A 23,215-nucleotide genomic window follows, 5' to 3' on the forward strand; every position below is an offset into this window, starting at 1 on the left:
TTGTGCCAGAATCTGCGTAGAAGTTGACCTGGAAGTCGGGCTACCAGAAGCGATTAAACTCAAAGTTGGAGAATGGCAGCACTATCAGAAGTTGGACTACGAGTAGCTGCCTTTCAAATGTCGAACTTGTCATGAGCATGGACACTTCCAGAGAAACTGCCCAAAAGCCCCATCAGGGAACACAGTTGAAGAAGATGGATGGAAAGAAATCAGAAAGGGAAAGGCCATCCCAAAGCCCCCCGGATAGAAAGCTTTCGGCCCATCGGGAAAGCCTCACACCAATCCAAAAGCCGCTGCTACTTCTAAAGACGGATCTCCATCTGGAGAAAATATGGATGATAAGGAGAACCAAGAAGAAACCGGAAATATGGAGAAACAAGGAAAAACAAGCGAAGCAGAATCATCAATTCCCATACCAGAGGAGGGTCAGAGGGGAAATGAAGGTAATGAAGAACACATTAGTCTAGCATCAGACTCTGAAGGCGATTCAGAAGAGAGAGATTCTGAATCTGACAATTCGTTAGCCACTCCAATCAAGACGACCAGAGGGCGGAAATCCAAGAAGAAACAGAGAGAGGAAGAAACTTACAAAGATGTCCTCCAGGGATCCCAAAAAACTCTCAAATCAATGATGAATACCAGATCTGGGCGCAAAAGCAACAAGGCTCCAATGGGAGCCTCCTCTCCCCACAAAAGTAAATAATGAAATACGTCTCCTGGAACTGCAGAGGTTTAGGCAGCAGGTCGAAAGAGGAAGCCCTGAAAGATTTAGTAAGAATATATTCGCCTGAAATCCTCCTCATCCAGGAGACAAAGCTGGAGGAACTTTCCCTCCTCCATTCTAGTAAAGTTTTTTGGAACAAAGGCCATGGAAAAGCGGTTAGTGCAAGAGGTGCCTCTGGTGGAATAGCCACCTTCTGGAACAGCACCATATATGACTTTATTCAAGAAAAAAGCAGCTCTCACTGGCTCTTCACTCAGCTACTCCACAAGGATTCTGGTCAGCAAGTAAGTATGTTTAATGTTTATGCTCCTGTTTTGTCAAGTGAAAAAAAAATCTGTTGGAATTCGCTCCATTCATTTCTCTTAGAGCAAAATCCCGAGAATATCATAATTGCAGGTGACCTAAATGTCACCCTCGATATTGAAGAGAAAAAATGAGGTTCCATTTTTAGCGACCCTGCCAGAGAATGGGTGGAAGACATAATGTTGGGCTGGGACCTGGAGGATATTAAACCATCTTCAGGGAAATTCACTTGGTCCAATAAAAGAACAGGCCCCAATCATATTGCTGCCCGTCTGGACAGATTTCTTGTCCACTCCTCCTTCCTAACCAGCGGTCTCATGGCATCTTCAAAAATTCTCCCAAATCTCACCTCTGACCATAAACCCATTCTTCTCGAGCTTTCCCTTGATTGCAATCTTGGCCCCATCCCTTTCCGGTTCAGCCCTTTGTGGATCCAGCAAGAAGGCTTTCAAGATGTGGTCTCCGACTCTTGGAATAGGCCTGTCCATGGTTCTCCTTTCTTTGTGTGGGAAGAGAAAATTAGGACTCTAAAAAGAAATCTAAAAGCCTGGGCTAAAAGACTGCAATCCCCCTCTTCCAAAAGAAAAGAAAATACAAATAGGCTTGCTGATCACCAACTAGAAATGGAGCAAAATCCGGTTTCCCAAAGTATGCTACTAAAAGAAGTCGAGCTCCAAAAAGAGGTTCATAGATCTAGCAGGGAGGAGGAAGAATACTGGCGGCAGAAGTCTAGAATTCTCTGGCTGAAATCCGGCGATAAGAACACCAGCTTTTTTCATAAGCAAGCGGAAGCCCGAAAGAACTTCAAATCAGTTTCAGAGATTAAACACCAAAATTCCGTGGTTAAGGATTTCGAAGGCATCAAGAAAGCTGCATACTCCTACTTCCAAGATCTGTATTGAGCTCCTGAAGAACCAACTATTGATCTCCACTCTTATCCGATCAATTTAATACCCACTTGTGTCAAGGAATCGGACAACGATATGCTGACAGCACCGATTAGTATGGAAGAGCTTGAGGAGGCACTGAACAATATGGAGCCTGACAAAGCCCCAGGGCCTGATGGGTTCTCTGTAAGGTTCTTTGTGACTTGCTGGTCAATAATCAAAAAAGATCTTCTGAGGATGATTAGAAAATCCCAGAATTGTGTCAAGATAGGTGGTGGCATCAACTCAGCCTTCCTAGCTCTGATTCCAAAAGAGAAAGGCGCCTCTGACTTTAGTAGATTTAGGCCAATATCTTTGTGTAATTCCAGCTATAAATTGGTCTCTAAAATAATAGCCAACAGGCTGAAAAATATCTTGCCAGACATCATCCCTGAAAATCAAGGCGGTTTCATAAAAGGCAGAAAAATTTTGGATAACATTGTGCTGGTCCAAGAAGCAGTCCACTCTAGTTGCCAAAGAAAGGAGAAAGGCATGGTGATTAAACTTGACTTGGCTAACGCATTTGACAGGGTGAGACATGAATTTCTGTTTGTTGTGATGAAGAAGCTAGGCTTTTCAACAAATTTCATCAACTAGGTGAAAGCCTGTATTGCCTCGCCTTGGATTGCGCCCTTGGTTAATGGCCGTTCTACTGATTTCTTCCAAGCTTCTAGGGGCCTGAGACAGGGATGCCCATTGTCTCCACTCTTATATGATGTCCAAGCCTCGGTGTTAAGTTTCCAACTAGATCATAATCAGCAAATCCAAACACTACCTGGCCTCAGAACTACTCACAAGGTGAAAGACATTAATCATGCCCAATTTGCTGACGACACTCTGCTGCTTGGAGGAGCCAGCATGATCTCTGCAAGACATTTCAAGAGGGAACTGGACACTTATAGACTGGTTTCGGGCAGCAAAATCAATTATAGAAAATGCTCTATCTATGGTTGGAATTGCTCGACTAAAGAGCTGTCTGACATAGCAAGACTTTTAGAAATGGAAGGAATCCGAAATTGGGAATCATTTAAATATCTCGGGATACCAATCTTCAAATCTAAGCCTAAAGTTGCTCATTGGCTGCCGCTGCTTGACAAAATAAAAAATAGAATCCAAGCCTGGGGTGCCTCATGGTTGAACAATGCAGGGAAGGTCATCCTCATGAAATCGGTCCTAATAAGCATGCCTCTATTCCAAAACTCAATCCTCCTTGCCCCAAAAACCTTTCTCAGTAAGTTAGATAGCCTGTTGAGAAGATTTCTGTGGGAAGGTGGGAATAACAATGATAGAAGAATCCATTTAGTGAACTGGGAAATCCTCAGAAGTCCCTTTCAGGAAGGAGGCCTCCAGCTGCGCAATTTGGCTGCTCAAAATCTTGCTTTGGGTTCCAAGATTCTTTGGAATTTAGTCTCTGGAAATACTAGCTGGAGTAAAAGAGTCATTTGGAAGAAATACTTCCATGGGCAGCGTTTGAGATGCCTGGACAAACCTCCAAAAACTCTAAAAGGTTCTCCAATTTTCAATCTTTGCAATGCTGCAAGGGAGCAATTCAGCCAAAATCTATATTGGATCCCTGCTAATGGAAAGAAAATCAATATATGGGATGATTCGATCTTGGGTGACCAGCCAATGAAGTCTGTGAATGGGCTTGCAAACATCAGAAATTGGCTTCAATCTCGTAATCTGCACACTTTGTGGGACATCTCGAACTGGAAAGAAGCTCCTGACAGAACCTGGGTTGGGTGGAATCTGGGGGAGGTCCCCATAATGCTGCAGGGGGAAGCCTCTTTATTACTAGATATGCTCCAAGGAAAATCGCCTTCAAAAACCACTGCTAAAGACAAAAGAGGCTGGGGGTCCAGCTCTGGCCATTATACTGTTTCTGAAGGTTACAAAAGAATTATGGTTGTACCTCATGTTCCTCCAAATCCGGCCCAATGGAAATTTATATGGGACTTTCCAGCTCTCCCAAAAATAGACTTCTTCTGTTGGACCATGGCACATCAAAGCATCCTCACCAGAGATAACTTGAGAAGAAGAGGGATGGAAGGACCTTCCAGATGCCCTCTCTGTAAGTCTGATGAAGAAACTACCAATCATCTGTTGCTGCTATGCCCCTATGCTCAAGAAGTCTGGAGGGGGGTGCTGATGTTAGAGCCCATCCTCGCTCTCCCAGACAACACTCCTGCCTTGTTCAGAACCTGGGCCAACTTATCTCCTTTCTGCCTTAAAAATAAAAGTCTTCTTAAAACCAGCTGGATGTGGATCCCTAAGTTTATTTGCTGGAAATTATGGTTGGAAAGAAACAACAGAATTTTCCGAGAAGAAAGCTGCAGTACAATAAAAGTTATCTCTAAAATAAAAGCATTGTTGGGAGAGGCACTGGAAGCCAACACCTCATCAAGGAACGAAACGGGTCTGCTCAGAGAAGAAGAGAAATGGTTCAAAGAATTAGCTCCAATGCTAAAGGAAAGGCCCCCACAAGTAGTTCCCGTTCATTCCAGTTGGGAGATTAGGCTGGAAGAACAAGAGTTTATCATGTGGAGACCGGCCTTGGAAGATCACTGTTTATTCTTCGATGGGGCTTCTAAAGGAAACCCTGGGGTTGCTGGCAGCGGGGGAGTTTTATTGAGCCCTGGAGGATCTCCGGAACTGAGATTCCATTGGGGTCTAGGAACTGAATCTAACAACAGAGCGGAGGCTCTGGCACTGTGGCAAGGGCTGACACAGGCGATTAAAAGAAACATCCTTTCTCTCTCAGTCTTCGGAGACTCAAGAATCATCATCCAGGCCATGCTTCGTCCTAAGAACTCTCACCAGGTTCAGTTAGCCTCCATCATCAGGAAAATCAGACTTCTGCTGCCCAAATTTAACAAAATATCCTTCTTTCATATCTTAAGGAACCTCAACTCCCTAGCTGATACTGAGGCCAACCTTGGTGTCCTCTGTTCTCGAAGATCCCTGGTAATTAACTCAACAGAATCATCTTGCTCAATTCCTTAAATCTCCAGATCGATCCTTCATCCCTTTTTGAAATAGGGGTTCTCTGTTCAATCAGTTTTGTAATCCGACACTCCAAGGATGTTCCCAGATTCCGAGTTTGTTTTCTGGTTGTTGAAGTCTTCCTCTCATTCTGCGGTCACTCAGGTGCCAAGGATGTCAGCTGGAAAAGCAATTCAAAGGTCCGCAGGCAGCCATCTGAAGCGAAGTTTTGATTCTCAGTCAGCTCAAGCTTGGACTCCAGATTCTCCAAACATCCTGGTTACACAGAAACAAATCAATACAAATCTTTCCATTCGTTTAATGAAAGGATCTCGTTGCTCATCTTACATCTGTTGACCGAAACCTTTCCATGTGACTCACCCATCAGTTTACTGAAAGGACTCCTTAGCTCTTCTTGCAGCTGTTGATCGATTCATTCCAGGGAGATCAAATCTGTCAGATCGAATTCAGCATCCTTCCCTTTGCTGCACGCCCTTATATGTGCTCAGTTATGGTGGAAAGTCGCAGAAATCAGTCATAGGATCACTTCCTGGGGTTTGAATCTTTCATTGCATGGAATCTTAGAAACTCTCATCCTGGAACTTAAGTGCCAAGCTCAAGCATCAGTACAAAGCCAAGTACGCACTCCTTCCACAAATTGGTGAACGACAGAGACAGAGACTCGAGTTTACAAGTATTGACAACAAATGGAAAGTGTCACCGGTTAATTGTAGAGAAATCTCTATTCTCTGAGGAGCCATCTTTCAATTGAGGACATTGCATGGGGTGCCGCCTCATCTACAGCCATCAATAAGCCGAAGCAGTTTATTTCTCCATTCCAAAACCTCGATTTGAACAGCATTCCTTTCGAATTTGATTAGCAATTTCTTGCACTCCCATGTTCCCTGTCATGGACTCACCTGAATTGTAAAGCATGCGGTAGCTGATTTACCGCCCTTTTCAATATAACCGTTACTGTCCAAAAAAAAATATAGTAAACCGGTGAAGGTTCTATTCCTATAGGTGTAAAGCTATCTGTTGAACAGTGTCCCAAGAAACCAAAAGAGGAAGAGGACATGTCTCATGTTCCATATGCAAGTGTAGTCAGTAGCCTGATGTATGCAATGGTCTATACTAGACCATACATTGCACATGTAGTGGGAGTATTGAGCAGGCTTATGTCAAAACTAGGGAAGGAGCATTGGACAACAGTGAAGTGTGTTTTCGGGATTTGTGCTACCAAGGAAGACAAGGATTGGATAGATTTGTGGACATCCATGGTTTTGTTGATGCAAATTGGGTTAGAGATATGGACCAGAGAAGATATACAAGTGGGTATGTGTTTAACCTATTTGGAGGTGTAGTTATTTGGATGAGTAAGAGACAGTCTGTAGTGGAATTTTCAACTACAGAGGCTGAATACATGGTAGCCACTCATGCAAACAAGGAAGCAGTTTGGTTGCAGAGATTGTGTTCAAGTATGGGGTTAGTACAACAAGCCATAAGGATATATTGTGACAACCAAAGTGCAATTTTCTTGGCAAAGAACCCTACTTATCATTCAAAGACAAAACACATTGATGTTTAGTATCAATTTGTGAGGGATATGGTTGAGGACAAAAAGGTGTTTCTAGTAAAGGTGGACACTTTGAAGAATATTGCAGATGCATTGACAAAGTCTGTGAGCACATAGAAGTTCTCTTGGTGTAGAGAAAAAATGGGAGTTGTAGGGTTGGATCAATGATTAAGCTCTCCTTTGGAAAGAAAACAACAAGTGGGAGAATGTTAGGTTGTGTTATATTCTTTCCATGACTACCCTACATGCGGGTGGGTCATAGGGGGGCGATAGCCCCCTTTGTACATTGCATTGGGCGTTGTCGAGGGGTCACAGGGGGGCTCGCTGCCCCCCTTGTTGGGGGGTATGCAGGGGGGTGGTAGTGGACTGGGAATTTTTTTTGGACACTATAATAGGTGGTGGACCTACTATGTTGTTGTGCATGGATTTTTCACATGGTTTTGGGCATGATGGTTTTCTGTCTATGGTATTTTTTAGATCTAGTCAAGGTAACTATGGTTATGTTCTAATCTAGGGTTAATGGATTTAGGTTTATGGAATTTTTGGCATGTATATATATGTGTTGTAACATTGAAAGGAATATAATGAAAAATAAATCTCGTAGTCCTAGTTTTGGGATCCAGGGTAAAATCTTTATGTTAATATATTTTATGTTTTATGTTCTCTCGATTGTTTATTTTCTGCTTTTAATAATTTTCTTGCAGGTAAGTTCTGTACGGGGTTAAAAACTACGAGATGGACCTGAAAAAATATTTATCCCAAACTGAATGAACTAGGTTTTGGAGAAAAAATTACAAGGTTCTTCTATAAAAAATTTATCAGATATAATCTTTTGCACCTATCTATCTTCAACTGATCATCTAACCAAAGGAGAAAAAATGGGGAACGAGTAATGTCTGATGATAACAAAAATGAAGAAGGTGACAATATGGTTGGATGGCTCAATAGAATAAATACTCTTCACATCCAACCCTTTAAACTTCCCCCTCTTTGTAAGTTGCTATTTTGTTTCTTCTTTGGCCCATCATTATAAATCATGGGAACCTTATAGAGATTCACTAATTAATGTATATTTAACTGCATGTTGTTGTAGGCCCTCATGATGCGAAGGTGCGCATGAAGGTTATAGGTATCTATGGCAATGACTTCCACTATTTGAGGGTATGTGTTTTTGTTTATGTCTGGTTTTAACATAGTTCAAGAGCCATCAGGTTTATAGGAAATCCTATAATGGAAAATTGAATTTATTCAGAATTTGATCGAGGATTTTGGGATTTAGGGCCTCGATGAACACACCACTTATAAGTTTCTTAGTTATGAATGGATAATCCTCCAATTTTCCAGAAATTGCAAAATGGAATTTCAACTTGTAAGATATTGTTTTTTTGTGAATGGCTTCCCTGCCTATGTTTCCTAATGTGTTAAATGCATTTGTTATATTTGTGTGGTTCATTGCACCCAGTGAAAAGAAAGGGAATAGTTAGATAACCTCAATACAACCAGGTTTAGGGGCTTTTAATGTGCTTTCCATAAGCATGGGATAATGTCTCTCTCTTTTCCATTTTACACATAATAGTAATATGAAGGTCTTTGTATCAGATATTGAACATTCATCACCAAGGTGTAGGGAATTTTTATATAGACCACGTAGGTCTTAAATCATATTAAAAGAAGGATCAATCAATCAATCAATATGTACTATCTATTATTTGGATGATCTAATATATAGTATATATTATTTGGATGATCTAATATCAATTGAGTAAAATGTATGGTTTCCAGCTAATTGCATCTAGATGCACATTCTACTGCCTAGCATCGGGAATTATGCCATCTAATTGCAGCTAAATGCACATTATACAATCAAGCATGGGGAACTATGTCAGCTAATTGCAATTATATGCACATTCTACTCCCTTAATATTGAGATCATGACATACTCTATATCATGGTGGACATTTGCATCCTATCTAGCCAAAATGTACCTAGCTCTATATCTCTAATAACTAAGGCCACCCCTAAAGTCTTAAGATCTATCCCATAGTGTGATAGGAGCTCCTAAGTAGTTACATCTGTCACCATAGGGTTGGAATCAGATTCACCAACAAGATATCTAGATCCTCCATTTATCCCTTATGGGTAGCCTAGTTGGTTAAAGCCCCTACCAAGTCATTGGCCCTCTATCATGAAATGTAGGTTCAATTCTCCTTGGGTCTATCAAGGTCAGGCCTCGACTGTTGGGTCGAATGAGCATGAGGATCCTTTGGGTGGGCCGGCCTGCTTAGGGGTGTTGTGAGGAAAAATATATTTAGATCCTCCAATTGTAGATCTGAGTAGAGAACAAATGGACCATTTTACAGTGTAGTATGGGGAACTATGTCATGCTTGAGTGAGTGTAATTTTAGTTGTTCCCATGGGTACATAATATTCCCTAGTATGGAGCAGTCATGTTAGGAGCCATTGACTACAACGTTGGCTGTACTGAAAGGTGTATCATATAGCCCAGTAGGGGAAGATGTCTTTCAATTGGGTGTAACATTATTTGTATTCAAATTCACATTTTACATTTCAGTATGGGGGTGTGTTATAAGTGTATTCATCAATGAGTGTAATGTTGGTGTTATTTTTACTTTTCACATTAAATATATATAGATAGAGATAGATCTAACTTAACTTATTAATCTCAGATTTATCAAGTAGAAGAAGTAATCCTAGATTTATCAAGTAGTAGTAGAAATGAAATTATTTTAAGTGTAAATTTTTACACAATTGTTTTTAATTCATCAAAAGGCTTACATGCTCATGGATTTGATGCCTCTTCTTGATTAAGATGAAGATGAAATTAAGATAGATCTAGATTGATTATAAATCATTTTTAAAGAGAATGATGGATGCAAATATATTGTAAGAGACCTAGAGCTTGTTCATGATGGTTGAAGGCCACTGGCAAAGGAAATCAATAACCACCGCATATCAGTTCCTTCTGCATCATTATGTTCTCTTTTCTGACTAATAATTTTCTTGTGTGCTAGCTAGAAAGATATAATTTGTTTAGGAATTTGTGATTTTATGGATAATAATCCCTTATGGTAGTTTTGATTTTTTGAATTAAGTAAGTCATATGTTTAAGTTGTAAGACATTCAACTCATGGATGTTGCTTTAGCAGACCATAATTTTACTTAAAAAACTACTTTTCTTGGTTTTGGTTGTAGACATTACTGTGTGAAAACTTTATTGTAAAATAATTAATGACAATTAGTCATGAGTGTGCTAGAATAATTGAGGAGGTTGGCAGTGACATGAAACACTTGGTTCCTGGTGACTGTGTAGATTTGGAGCCTGGAATATCATGTTGGCAATGTGAGCAATGTAAGAAAGATTCTTATAATTTGTGTCCTGAGATGAAGTTCTTCGCAACACCTCTTGTGCATGGTTCCTTTGCCAATCAGGTTTGTACTTCCATCCCTTTCCCTCTCTTACATAAGTGCCTTCTTTTTCTTACATAAGAGTAATTGTATGAAACAAAGAAGTTTGTTTTATATCTACCTCTTTGTGAACCCAATATAATGAATGTCTTTATACCATCCAGATTCCAAATTTTTCTTAGATGTGTGCAAACATGGTCTCATGGTATATTTGGAAAGATGGAGAAATGTGATTTTTCAAATCATTTGCAATTTAACAAGTCATCACGAGTCATTTATTTGTATATCCGATGTATTGTTATGCATGTTTGGTCACTGAATGTTTATATACCATAGTTTAGGTTCACACTATCATATGCACTTGGTAGCTTGGTTGTAATGTTTCAATAGAATATTAAATAAGTAATATATAGATGGTTCATCTCATCAATAAAATCCATTTGTGCAGGAAGTTTTGCATTCCTTGGTTGTTGATCAAAACATTATATTGTTGGTGGAAAACTATGTACTTGACATGGGAAAATGTGAATTAAGCTATGATGTTCGAGATCAAGCACATATGCTCAAAAATAGTTTAGAACCTTATTTAACTGGTGTTGGTTTTGATGAAGGAAATCATGCTCCACAAACTTCCAAAGAAGGAGAACACTTTATATTACTTGATTTGTATGGGTGTAAGGGTATTGAATCGGAAAAATATCAAGGAAATTCTATAAAGCATGATGTTGGTGGCATCCCTTTCACAATAGCAGCTTCATGCAAACGTGTTCCTTGCACTTTAAAAAAACATTCTTATTTTGCAAAAGTCAGCTACATTCTTACATCCAGGAAGAAATTCTTGGGTTTTCTTTCTTGGTTCCCTTTCTCACATTGTCCAAGATACAACTCCAAGTTATAGACCTTTACCAAAATTAGGTAGTCTGTGCTAGATTCACATCCATCAGACCAATGAGGTTAGGCAACCTACTATATTAGAAGGCAAGGATAAGGAAAATGATCAAGATAGTTCCATTGATATAAATGATAATACATCTTTGTCTTCTAATGGATACTTTAGTGAATGAAGTTTGCAGGGCCTTGAAAGTGGATGTGATCAAGAAATTGATCAATCAAATGTTAGTGAAGGATCAAACCTTGAAATTATGTGCAAGAATATATTAAGATATTCACCAACCAACTTAACTAGAAACTCTTGTGTGAATTTGAAATATTTTGAGTCAAATGATAAATCAAGTAAAGATGTAGAAGGAAAGATAAAAGGTGAGGACAAAAGAGATGTGGAACCACTAATCTCTTTATCATATGGTGAGCATGGAAAAAACAAAGAAGTTGATCACTATGATCCGTCTACAGCTTTTGACAGTATAGCGTTGATGACATGATGCATTGGAGCCATGGCTATAGGGCCAAACCTTCCTGTTCCTTGCCCTTTTTCAACTGCAAAAGAATCTTTAATGTTTGGATATGCCAACTTGTCTATAGGAATCGTGGATAGAGAGCTAAGGAAGTATACACTTTTATATTTCACAAATGGCGATGGTATGAATGTCATGTATGAATTCTCTAATGAACAATCAATTTATTCACCATTGATAGTCTGTGTTCGTCTTTTTTCTATAATCGTTCAACAGGTGCAATTTTTAACATTGTTTTCAAAGATGATGAGTCAATAGAGTCTTCTGCAGAATCTAGAGCACCAATGACAGAAGTACATGATCAGTAAGCTTCTGACCTTGAATTCTATTGGAAAATATTTAGTTTCAAGCTATAGTTCAAGGATATTTTGATGTCGGTATTTGAATATCTGGATTCCCCCTTCAACACACATACACACATTGTCACTGTCTTCTCCATGTTTCCACATAATATTGTTGCATATATGGATTTATTTTTTTTGTTAAATCTTTTAATGTGTTGCAATCTTCTTAAGTCTAGGATAGAGCTAACGTGTAAAATCTAGATTGTATTGCATACCTGTGGTTTCATTAAAACCACCAAAAATTATTTCTATGCAAGAGATTCTATGTCTTGTTCCAGGTCAAATAATAAACATAGAGTTGTGTGTTTCCTTTCATCATTAGTTAGTACCTCTCAAGTTGGGTGTCTATTTCAATAAGAGATGTTATTTTGTTAGATTGAGGCCTGAAATAGGGGCCTTGTTGAGACCACTTTCTATTAATTCAATTACAATTACATCTAAAGAATCTCATATGTCAAGCATACTAGAAAATTCTTGCGGGTGAAATTAAAGTTGTCATGTAAAGATAATTTATCTATGCATTCTTATACTACTACATAGTTTATCTATGAATTGTTATACTACTAATTATAGAGTGGAACCTTACGTACCTAAACTCTATCTAGTGATAGTAGCCTTTTTATTTTATGGTGATTGAGGATTGAGAATTTTTTGAATTGTGACAAAAAGAATCCAAAGCTACTTATTTTCTAATAATTCCTTTAATTCCATGTGCACATTTGTAGGACATTTTCAAATGCCCTTCAATGTAAACGATGTCCAACTTTAGCACAATGATCAACTTATTTTTGTTGCCCGAACTATTGTATCTAGAATTATCAACAACTTTCATGTTTCTATGGTTTTTGTAACAATCCCAATTTTTACATCATTCATGGACCAATATGGTGGGCATGGAAATGTTCGAGGCCTATGTCAAAGGTTTAGCAGTGAGACATTGTTATGGTGCATACCTTGTTTGATCAAAATCACCGCAGAAGGTTGTTATAGCATTTTAGAATTACCTATACTAGTCAAAGTGAATTGTGAAGATGTAGTGTTGGGGATGAATCTTTTGAAGAGATTAGTTGAAGTTTTGACAAAAAGTCAAAGTTAATAATTAAGCATTGTATTTAACCACATGTATAGTGCTAATTTTTGATGTGAGAAGTCATTCTTAATGAGGAATTGGAAATATGATGATGATGTGGTAGCATTCCTGTGATTGTTTCATTTGGTATATTTGAAAATTTATACCCCCTTGATTGGAGAGAGCCCAAAAAGTAGAAAAGGCTTGTTTTTTATCCATTCACATGTTGACCATTGAAAGTGAGCAATGTTAATTAACTTCCCTATATTATAAGAGTGATTTGATTTTATTTATAGTGTTTTTCTTTTTAGTTTGAGGTTCACACTTCCCATTGATCATATGAGTTCCCATCACAAGAAAGGCTTGTCACTTAATCTAGGTAAATTTCTACGAAACAAACTAGTTGAAAAGATGCAGTGTTCAAGTATCGAGGACATTTTTGTTGATAGGGTGAGTGAGAATAATTTACAAAGGTGTAATTCATTTGATGTGATGATGTAATCATAATTTACATCGCTTGGTATTTCTTGCACCATATTAAGATGGCATACACACTTCAACATATTGAGACTTCCTTTGTGGAAATATTATGTGTCTTTCTTCATGATAATCAAGTTGGCCATGATATGGGCTCCGAAAATTAGGTTGGGTATGGTAAACAAACAAGTGGTGTCAAAGATAATCTGGGTTTCTACCTACTTTATAGAGAGGACTTAACATCCTTTTGGGCAAACTTGTCATTCCCTATACAAACAGATCAGGTTTGGTGTTTTGAATTGGTGAAGTTCAAGGCTTAAACTCTATCACATGGAAATTCATTCCAATTCATGATTAACTATAGAATGTGATGAAACTAATTGAATTGTATAAACATCTGATTTTGTTCTCTATTTAGTTTGATAGAAAATCTTCATTAAGTTTTTTAAAAATATTCTATATTAGTTCACATTTCTCTACATGCATTCATAATAACTTGTTACATCACCCTTTATTCCTTGGAATATCTAGATGGAGGGGGGCTCAAATTCCAGCTACAATAATTGCTCGTAACCTAAGTAACTCAACCAAACCTGCCATCTATGGCCTCCCTATCAGCAACATACATTGGGAAGATGGTTTGGCCAATTGAATAAGGTTGTGTTTCTCTCATATGTAGTGTCTAGGCTAGAGGTTGAAGTGTTATGGTGCAATATGATTTTTGGTTACCAATCTCTATAAATTCCTTAATTTTCATGGATCTATGGATGTGATAGTTGAATGATCTTCATTCCTTAACTAGATAAGAAATATTCCAATGGTACACATTCATAACAATGTCTTCATTCTCAAGTTCAATCACACATAAAAGAGGTTAAATCGTCAACACTATTAAAGAATTACTTTGGATAAATAGCTTTGGAAATGTCTTTTTATCAACCATAAGAGCACGAAGAAATATCTTTATTGAGCATTAAATTTTTAACTTAGCTAGCGTGCCCTAGCTTGATTAAAATTGATAATGTATTGTTTTAAAAAACATTGACAATGCGACTGGCCCATTGTAAGTGACTTAGAGCTTATTCATGATTTTTGAAGTGCATTGACAAAGGAACTCAATAACCACCGCGCGCTTGAATGAGTTAACTGTAATTTACCAAAAAAATAAAATTTATTTTTAATAAGTATATATAAAATGAAAATATAAGAAAATCAATATTACTTCACGAAAAGTAATTATGCAGGTTTAATAATAAGAGAAAAATATTTATTTATAAATTGTATTTAGCTGATATACATGAAAACACAAAATCAAATCAAATTTTATCAAATTTTATATATATAATCAATTTTATATATATATAGATACGTAAAACAAAAACTTGAAGAAGGAAAAAAAATAATTAAATCAAATTTGATTTTAGAGAGAAAGGTCAAAATGAGATGTGAAATTTCAGGCCTGGCGTTGGTAATGTTAAACCCATTGCTCTGCCCTTATTAAATGATGGTGTGTGCTCTGCTTTGATTACGGAAACTTTTATTTTCACCTCTATAGCTTCATTAATGGGCGGCTACATGTGCTGGAGATAGTCGGATATAACACACGCAGGGTAACACGCCGTTTTTTATTCTTATCTAGTCATCACAGGCTATCTCCGACGGATGTAGCTGTGCATTAATGAAGCTATAGAAGTGGAAATAGGAGTTTCCCCGATTGAACACTGTTAAATGATGGTGTGTGCTCTGCTTTGATTACGGAAACTTTTATTTTCACCTCTATAGCCTCATTAATGCGCGGCTACATGCGCCGGAGATAGCCCGATATAACACGCGCGAGGTAACACGCCGTTTTTTTGGAGTTGTGTATAATGCGACTTTTTGGAGATTCCGGTGGCGGAAGAAATTGAGGTTAAATCTTGATTTGTTGTAGTTAAAATGGTTTTTTAACTGCATATTTGGATTTAGCACCCTGGAAAACCCCTGGGACGCTTTCATTGTGTAGAAACTAGCTATCAAACTTGCGATTCCAATAAATTCCTGCCGGATTTCGACCTGAAAAACCCGCAGGAAAGGCTTTCAAAAAGTCGCGTTATAGACAACTGCATTTTTTTTTCTTATCTAATCATCACTCCGATGTAACTGCGCATTAATAAAGCTATAGAAGTAGAAATAGGAGTTTCCCCGATTGAACACTGGGCACGCGAATTCAAGAATAGACTGTCCTTTACTGTCTGAAATCATAAAGGAATGCATTGAAGCAGGATTTTAATTTTCCCATTCACATTTGGAACCAAGAATTGGAGATAATTTTATCCGGTTTCACTCCCCTGCTTGCTAGCTGTTCAGTGTTACGAGTACGAAGGATTGTAGGCGACGTCAAGTCAAGTTTCTTCGATAAGTTGACTACTAATTCCCGTTGGCTCTCGAATCATCGATCACCTTAAAAGTGGTGTCAAGTTACAATTGACGACCGTACGTACGTTTTTCTGTTTTTTAGCCGTAAGAGACTGCTTATTATCCCTGCGGGTAGAGCGTATTGGATAATGGGTCGTAAAATATACCGATGGTTTAGCTTCTTTCAGACTTCAGATGTCTCGCCGCAAAATAAAATTTTCACATATTTAAATATTTAAAAAAAATATTATAAAATGAAAAATAAAATTTTCACATATTTAAATATTTAAAAAAAATATTATAAAATACAAAATCTAAATAAGATAAAATGTTAATATGGAAACTTTTTAGATAAAAAATCAAGTGAGAATTTTCAAACTAATTTTTTAGAAACTAAATGATTTTAATTTAGCAAAGTCTTTCTCTGGAAATTATATAAAAGAATATTCGGCAAAGGATTAAATAGAGAGCATTTGCTGTATTTGAAAAATAATATTTAAATTATAATATTAATTTATTACTATATTAAAAACCAATATTATTGAGTAATTATTGTAAGTCTAGTTTTTCAAAAATAATATTTAAATAATGATATTATTTTACTAATTTATTAAAAATATTAATAGGTAACGACTATATTAAACAATTAGTTTTTGAAAAATAATATTTAAATAATGATATTAATTTTTTAATCTATTAAAAAATATTATTTATACAAGTAAAATATATATATTTAAAAATTTTATTATAATACTCTTTCCAAAAGAAAAATCGCTAAAAACAAAGCTATATTCAAAATAAAATTTATTAAAAATAAGGTTATATTCAAAATACATAAATAATATTTCTTTATATTATTTAAAACAAAACTATACCAAATGTTTTGGAAGTATCAAGAACATTAACTTTATATAACCATAAAATTAAACAATGCTCTAGATAAAATAATTTCAACGGAAAACAATACCATGTTCAAAAGAATTCAAAGTTCTCAAAACATTGATTTATATAAAAATAAAAATGATTAAAAATAAATAAAATGTTTTAAAAATTATGATTATAGAAATTATAACACATGAACAAGCTTACATAGTAGCTAGTTCTGCATTTTAGTTAAAACATAGCTAAATTGAAATAAAAAACAATAAAGAAATAAATATTTCATCAATTATATTAGTTTCTATTGTGTTTTCCCTTCTTGCATAAGCGATGATAACACTTAACTCACTCATATGGAAAAATAAATTTAATGCCACTAGAAATATACATCCCATCATCAATCTCGAAGTGAATGTAAAATTGAAAGTGAGATATAACAAGAGCTTCAACATAATGAATACTCTCTGCAATTGCTATATATATGTAACCCATGTACCAAGAGCTTGAATTGATATAATACTTTGAAAAGATACTTCATATTCTCTTTATTGTTCAATTAGTTAATCGATTTTAGATATCATTATCTTTTATAGAAGTGGTTATAGTTAGGGATCTTCCATTTATCATAAGGAACTTGCTTTTAAAGCCTGTTATAAATCTCTTCTCATTTCACGAAACATTTTATTATATATATATATATATATATATATATATATATAAAAGAGATGTTTACCTCGTATAGATTAACAGATACATCTCCACAAACACTTCAAATGAACCTTTCCCTTAATTGCTAAATATTAAAAAGTTAATTAACATTTTGTAAGTTCAATTTTATATTTATTTTTAATCTTATTTCAAAATCATATTTTAATTTATCTTTATTTTTTTAAATCATGTTTTTCCTTATTTGGTATTAAACCAATATGATAATGACAAATGGGATGTGAAAATTTTTTAAAAGGTATTTCGATTTTTTACAATTTTATTTTCATGTTTAAAAATTATCATAAATATTTCAACATCAATATAATTTTGCTAATTCTTCAAAATGTACTAAAAATATTTTACTTCTGTTGATTGTCTAAAAAGTATTCAAAATATTTCATTAACATCATAGTTTTGTTGAGTTAAAAAATTAAGAATGTTAGTAGCATGACACATATCTTAAAATCTAGATTTAATTCTAATTCTAATTGGATATTGTTGGATATTATAAGAGAAAATATTTTTGATCTTCCAATATTTTAGATTCACAAAAGTGACAAACATGTTTATCTGAATATGTTTTGGGAATTAATTCATTTCTTAACATGTTTAATTTCTTTTTTTTCCTCTTCACACTAATTAAGACAAGGAGTTACTTTTGATTTTAGAAATTTGGGTTAATCTCATCATTATAATATCTTAGTTTTATTTTTCTTCATAATTCTTTATCACCCCACAACTTTTCCTTAAATATTATGTCATTTTAGCTTGAGCAAAAAGTGACCTTGAATAAAGTGAAAAATAATTTTAAGAAATCTCTTACTTTCATAGTGTTTATCCATATATATAATATACATAATCATATCCATAATTTTAATAAAAAAAACTTGTCTGGTTTTATAATAAATTAAGATTGATTAAATAAAAATCTTTCAATTAATTTTTTTATATTAATTAAAAAATAATTATTATATTTTTTCCAACCTATAATTTACTAGCTTAAATATAATTTACAAAAATTATAAATAAACCTTTTATAAATTTATTTTATTAACTAAAAATAAATCATTTACAAAATTTGTAAATAAGCCTTTTATAAAAAATTATAACTTTTATACATTTATTTTATTAATTAAAAATAAATTTAAAGTAAGAACTGTATCTCAGCTAATAACGACATCTTTTAATTGTAATTCTTATATTTTAGTTTTTCGAAAAAGTTAATATTTAATGTAATTAATCATTATTTATAAGTGTGATAGGGCATACTTCTAGTATTATCAAATATTATGAATTTTGAATAATTCAAGTTATTTGTAACTATGATGTGATGATGCTAAGACTAAAGTTATTTGGAACAAAATTTCCTTGATAACCTTGGACATTGACACTGTTTGTTTTTATGGCCAAGATAAGAGATATTTTTGGAACAAAACTCCCATTATAACCTTGGGATATTGATACTATTTGTTTTAAGGAGAACTCAAGGAGAATTCCAGCTTGATAACAAACCCACAACTAATAATCCTCTAAACTTTAGTTTTTTCTTTTTTCTTTTTTCTTTTGGTCGAAGTAGTTCTATTAAATGCAAGAGGAAAATAACAATAAGGGTGAGATAATTTTCATTATTTTATTAATGATTTTTTTTTTTAAATTTATAGTACATTAAAGTTGTAATTAAAATTAAATGTTGGTTAAAACACAAAATTAAATTAGTTATCACCATTCAACATTAATAACCTAGTGTGATTGTTGTAAAATTTTGGTGATGAAAACCTTGAATCCTATGAAACATTTATCAATTGCAGTCTTTCTTTTATTGTCTTTTACTTTAATCATATGTATAGTATAAATTAATAAAAGAATAACATATTTAACAATACTATATATTTTATTTTAACTATATTTAAATTAAGTTAGCATTTCTAAGAGGCATATTTACCTTTTGTTGAAAAAATTATAAATTTTCCATAAAATTTTATACAAACAATAAATTAAAATGAACAAATATGATATTAAAGCTTATAAAAAAACCATCCATAAATAAAGTCTCTGCTTAGCTAGAGATAATGCAATCATGAATTATCTTTTTATTTTAATTGTAAATTTTATTAATATAATGTCATATGTTTTTATTGTTTTTTACTTTAATTTAATTATATTTAAACTAAGCAAGGATAGTCGCTTTGTAGTCTTTGTTCAAATGTGAAAGCTAGTTCATACTTTTAGAAGTTTAATAGTTAAACTAAGCCTTAAAGAACGCTATCTATGCAGCCTTGTTTCAAAATAAACACTAATATTTGAAAGTTTAATAATTAAAAAAAAAAAAAAAATCATAATAAAGCGTATATAAAATTTTTGAACCATATATATTTATTTTTTATATTTTTGATACATATACATATATAAACGCCTCCATCTTTGTCTTACTATGAATTTGCATACCTATGTGGTTGGAACTGGCCGCTCCTCATTATCACAAAGACTCTTAATGTACATGAATAAAAAATATATAAACGCTTTCATTTTTGTCCTAGGCGGAATCTGCATACAGATTTTGCTGGAATTCTCATTTTCATAAAAACTCTTAATCTACGATTCCTTCGAAAAGTCATGGAGGATTGTGGGACATCTGCCAAGAAATTTTTATCACAATCTAGTAAGGGTTTCTTCTATTGTATCACAAAAGAGACGACGGAGCAGGCGCATATTATGGGTTTCAACATCAGAGATGAAAATTTCTTTTTTGTGCCATTCACTGATATGCCTGGTGCCTATGTATTGCCTTTTCCTGTGGGTCGTGGATTCTTGTAACAGGGTTCATACACTCTGGTGCTGCAAATATTAAAACTAAATAGAAGGTGATTATTTGGGAGCGAGAGAAGATGAGTGTGTGTATAGGCATACATTCCTCCATATCATGGAAGGAGATCTCAAAGATGCCTCCATGCATTTTTGAGGATCTTTGGAAGATTAGGCCTACGGCTTGGCCTAAGATGATAAGAGCAGGGGATTATGTGTGTTTCACGGTAAGAAATGAGGTGATGGTCTATAGTTTAAGGAACCAGTCATGGACTTGGCTTCCCCAATATCCTTTTGATGGTTACATTGAAAGTGTTTCTGCACTCGAAGACTTGGCTTCTCCAATATCCTCTTGGCTTCCCCAATATCCTTTTGATGGTTGCATTGAAAGTGTTTGTGCACTCGAAGACTTGGCTTCCCCAATATCCTCTTGGCCTTCCCAATATCCTTTTGATGGTTACATTGAAAGTGTTTGTGCACTCGAATTGATACCTGATATGCTGTAGTGAGTATGAATGGCTCCCTCTCTGGGTTTGAATTTCACACCCTTTATTCCCCTTGTGAAGGTTATTTTGCAAGTGTTTCTGCATTTGAATTGAGACCTCATATCCATAATATGGATGGTTTCCTCTGTTTAAATTTCAATTTTTTTATTATTAAAAAGGGTTTTTTATTTGAGTGTGTAAATTGTTATATAGATTTATCATAATATTGAATCTTTTAAAACAAATTATGCCAAAATTTTTATTTATTCCGAACAATTTAAAATATAAATATAAAAATGATAATAAATCAGAACCCCTGATTGTGATGCTGACTTATTTTTATTATATATTAGTCAATTAGATATCTTATTTTACTATTCAGTTTAACCTGAATAAATTTTTATTAAGTAAGACATAGTGATCAGTCACTCTGAATTTCTGGATAGTAGCCCATACTTACTATCCCACTGGTAATTTTACAGAAGAAATTTTCCCCATGATTAAAAAAAAGCAGCAGTATAAGTATCATGTGTTTTACCAGGTTCGCTTTATATATGTAACAATAATAAGTAATGCCTCCAAAGGACTTTCACTATTCAATAGGAAAGTTACAAATTTTCTGCACCCCAAGGACCGACTAAATTTTGCTCGGTCAGGTTTTCCTCTGGTTTTTTCTCATGAGTTTTTCATGATTTTTCCACACGATTTAGTGTATTTGTTGGAAAATATTTTCCTACGCAAAATTTCAATGTATTTCAATGTTTTTTGGAAAATTTCCCAACACAAATTAATTTTCAAAGGAAAAATCTAACCATTTTACAACTTGGACTTTCTTTGACGTTCTTGAATTCTACTATATAAATTTTTTGTGGGATTTCTTTGGGAAGTTAAGCTTTAGATACCATAATATTTGGTGTTTTTTTATAGTCTTTTCTCACAATACGGGCCATATCTATAATAATATATTTGCATGTGCGAAGAACATGAATAAGTGAACGAATAGCTTGTAACAAATATGTAAAAATAAGAAAATTGGAGCTATGGGTTATGCTGTGAACTTACTTTGTGTAAAAGTTATTACAATTTGTAGCTTATTATTAATTATAAATTTTCACTTTTGGACTCAATGCAACAAGCAAACATTGCAGACATGTTTGATGAGACTCTTGAATATGTGAAGATCTTTCACGTATGTTGTTTGTCTCTGTTTTTAGATTTTTATATATATCTTTATTTTGACAATTACTTGTTTTTGGTGTGGGTATCCAAAATTTAGTTCCTTTATAATAATGATATTGAATGTATTTTTTGAACATTTACATAATTTATGCACATTATGTTTTTTGGTTTTCACAAATATCTTTTTTAATAGCATTGGCATTGAATTTATTTAAATGTAAAATGTGGTATGTGTATTTCAATTTTTGTAAATTAAATTTTATTGTTTAATTTAGTTGCAACAATATCTAGATTGACTATTTTTAAATGTAAGAGCAATTATGAATATAATTCGGAGAGGCTAAAAAAAACTGATAAAAATAAATATTAAAAGTCATGTGAAGAGAAGTTTAAAAATAAAACTGTCAGAAAAAAATTCTCTAATTGGCAGGGGACTGTGAAAGTTGTCACCATGTTGAAGTTGAAAATTGAAAATCGACATACTTTTTTGCTTTTTATATTTTCTCGTTACGTATTTGATAGTTAATAAGATTGTTAGATTGGAAAAGTTGTACTTTGATTTGAAATAATAGTTGTTGTATTAGATTTAGGTTGTTAAGTGTTTTTGTCTTAAATTGGTAATACATAATTAAAATAATAATTGAAATATTGAGATGATGAAAGTTGACTGAGAAATAATTTACCACTTATTTCACCAATGAAAGATTTAAAACCATTGTGAATAAATATTGATTTTCTAGAATGGGCTATTTCTACTAAGAGAAAACAACAGGTACACATTACTTTTGCATCATTTTAGGTGTTCTATGTGGTTTGATGAAGAACATTTAATAATTTTTTTTTCCTATGTTTGATATGGTGACATTCAAAATGTATGTTGTACTCTTATTCTCATTTGTATTTTCTATTATTGATGATTATCTTATTTAGGAAATTAATCATAATTGTTGTAAATCAAGAGAACGTATTATTACTTTGCATCAAGTTGAACTCGACCCAAAGGATGACAAATTATAAGAATCCTACTATTGTTGTATATTTGTTGCTTCAATAGTAGGTTTTGGGTGACATTGATTGCTTAAAGAGATCTTTGGTTAGTGTACCACAACTACTTGCCATAGGTTCTTTCATAGTGCATAAGATTCTACATACGCATTTGTGGAGTAACTCAGAAACAATACATGACTTCTTCTCCATGGAGTCCCATAGTTTGTCTATACATATCAAACAAGCCCTGGTGCCATATGCACACTTTTCTTAGTAATGAGAAATGAAATCTTCTTGTTACCTACAACATAAGATGTGGTAGCTATTCAAAGGATGGTTCTTATATTGCCAACAATGGAAACTTTTTACATTGAGAGACGCAGTCTACATCCCAATATGGGGTAGATGTGTACGTGTGTCCGTCCCGCTGAAATTTCACTAATGTTGGCCAAAATAAAAAAAAAAACTACAAAAAATCTAAATAATGTCGGCTTAAACAATAGCTTAACATAACAATATACATAAACAATTAAAAATTC

This window comes from Pinus tabuliformis, chromosome 5_2 (genome assembly GCF_031772625.1).
Source record: "Pinus tabuliformis cultivar Carrire ecotype Pingquan chromosome 5_2, CPIR1, whole genome shotgun sequence".
NCBI lineage: Eukaryota > Viridiplantae > Streptophyta > Pinopsida > Pinales > Pinaceae > Pinus > Pinus tabuliformis.